At 46.7% G+C, this 2,421-nt stretch overlaps 1 protein-coding gene across 3 annotated transcripts in view; it reads right to left on the bottom strand.

Annotated features, from left to right (window-relative positions):
* BCAS1 (breast carcinoma amplified sequence 1) overlaps positions 1-1,292 on the bottom strand; it is a 131,911-nt gene extending 130,619 nt beyond the window's left edge. For all 3 annotated transcript variants that reach the window (XM_011978124.1, XM_011978123.1, XM_011978122.1), the window contains exon 1: positions 892-1,292. The gene's annotated coding sequence lies outside the window, so the exon portion shown is untranslated. The remainder of the gene's footprint in view (positions 1-891) is intronic.
* Positions 1,293-2,421: the final 1,129 nt, after the last annotated feature.

Here is a 2,421-nt window from a genome sequence, read left to right on the forward strand (position 1 = left end):
TCCTTTCCATGAGACCTTGGAACCAGGTCCAGGTCCCTCTTCACCCAGCCTCATGTTCCTAGTTGTAAAATGGAGATGATGGTAACAGCAAAAACAAGAACCATAGCTAAGAGTTACTAACTGCATAGGTATTTACATACAGTAGTCCTCTCAGCCCTTTGATCTCAGTACTGTTATTAGTTTCATTTTACAGATGAGGAAACTGAGGCCCAGAGGGCTGAGGGAACCTGCTCTAGGGCACCCAGCCAGCCCGGGGTGGAGCTGGGGCTGGCATCTGGCCGTGTGGCTCCAGCGCACCCGCATTCTAATTGCAATGACTCTTCCAGGCAGGAAACTGGTTCAGGGGGACATGTAAACATCAGAGGTCCTGCAGCCGGGATTTGAATCAGCAGCTGTCTCACAGGGTGGTCTTGAGCGTGAAATAAGATTCACAAAAGGCAGTCCACAAGTCCTTTTTCTTATCTCCCTACTTATTTAGGCAACGCCTAAGGTGAAGGCTCAGATTCCACTCAGCTGTGAGGGATTCTTGCCCTGATGGATCCCCAAATCACACAGCCTATCCCTCCATCCACTGACTTCTCCCCAAGTCCTGTGCTTGAAAAGACCCTCAATGGTTCCACCAAATAGGAGCTATTTATGTGGCTATGTGCCTGACACTGACCACATTGTCATTTGCTCCTCGTAAAGCTAAGAACTTTGAGATGAGTGCCATCTTTGGGTTCATTACACAGATAGCGAAACTGAGGCTTACACACATCCGAGGCCACACAGTGAACAGAAGGCAGAGCTGGGATCAAACTTGACCCTCTCTGACCCCTGGCCTCTATATGACACCGTCTACCACTAACAGCAAACTCGCCAGCCATGCCTAAAGGATCTGAAAGCAGTTACCTGCTGAGCCCCTGTGGGAGTATCTTCAGTCCCCTGGTGTCCCCTGGAGCTGCTCCTGCACAGGGTCCTGGGTCTCCAGTGCGTGCTGCCCAGTGCCGAGCTGTTGGTGGAGCCCGGCTCCCTGCACTTTGCTTCCTTGTGCAGAGCCTGCTGGCTGAATACACAGAGCAGGGCAAACAAGCCTGGGTGGAGTCCTCCCTTCTCCGCCGACCGTCCTGCAGAAACAGGTTCTCTTCCTGATGTGGGGCTGCCCTCCCAACTCCAATAAAAACTGAGCACCTGACTCCTCTGGCATTAATGCCTCCCTGGCACCCCAAGTATTCTATCCAGTGCCCCTCACCCACTGAGGCTGCCGGGTTGACCTGGGTAGGCAGTTTCCTTCCCCAGTAACCGTAGGTCATGGTCAGAGCAGGGAAAACACGTTCTGTGAGATTTTGCAGTTCTGTCTGCCTTTTACCTTCATTTACTTCAGAACACCACCTCCACCACCACCTAACCACCTAATTGGAAGGAAATAGCTTCTCATCCACTCGACTACCCCTGGTCGTGTAAACCTTACTCCCAAAGGGGTTTGGACACCAGAAATCAGGTAACCTCAGGTTGGTTTACTGCTCTGGAGACATACCATGGTGTTGGAAAGGGCATGCTTTTTCTTTGCAGGCCAGAAATTCGACAGACTATGCAATTTATTTAATTCAAGTTTAGAGTGTCTTACAAGGACATATACAATAGATTATGAGAGCATGAAATAGCATGTAACAAAAGAAAATAGAAGAACAAAATTTGGAACATCAAATGAGAACAGGATTGAAAATAAATGCGCATGTTGATTTACAGACTTGCTATGAAGGGTTTGCAGATATGACTTTGAGCTTCCTAACAGCCAATGCAAGAAAGGAAATATGATAAGTTACACTACTTGGTGCTCTGGAAAAGACATTCAAGAGAATTGCAAAGCAATAATTATTGTGGTTCTATTCAACAATATACTCAGCTTAACCCCTATCACGAATACTTGTTGAGCATCAGGCTATATGTAAGCCTGAGTTTAGAGAGGTGAGTAAAAGATAGTGGGTCTCTACCCTTCTTGCGCTCCATGTCATTGAACATACAATCCTGTAAATATAAACATAGAATTACAGGGTGTGATCCTTATTATAAAAGAAAAGCCAAGGCAGCTAAGAGACAGAAATAAAGCTGGGAAAGGCCTCTTTCAGAAATCACCATTTAAGAAAAAAAAAAAATACTATTTAAATAAATGCTGAATACACAACCAGGCACACCATAATTAGGGCTGTAAACTCAATTCCAGCTCAGCACTGTACATGTCAATCTGGAATATAGTAAACCCAATTATTAATCAGCTGCCATGCACACACTAAGTACTGACTCAAGCCTGGAGGCTTAGGAGCTTGGGCTCTGACCTTGGGTTGAGACAAACAAGGGCTCAGATCTTGATTCTTACTGATCTGCTGTGGGATTACGAGCAAGCTACTGTGCTTCCATAAGTCTCTGTCAGCCCCCTTGGCT

The sequence above is a fragment of the Mandrillus leucophaeus genome, unplaced genomic scaffold (genome assembly GCF_000951045.1).
Source record: "Mandrillus leucophaeus isolate KB7577 unplaced genomic scaffold, Mleu.le_1.0 Scaffold19, whole genome shotgun sequence".
Taxonomy (NCBI): Eukaryota; Metazoa; Chordata; class Mammalia; order Primates; family Cercopithecidae; genus Mandrillus; species Mandrillus leucophaeus.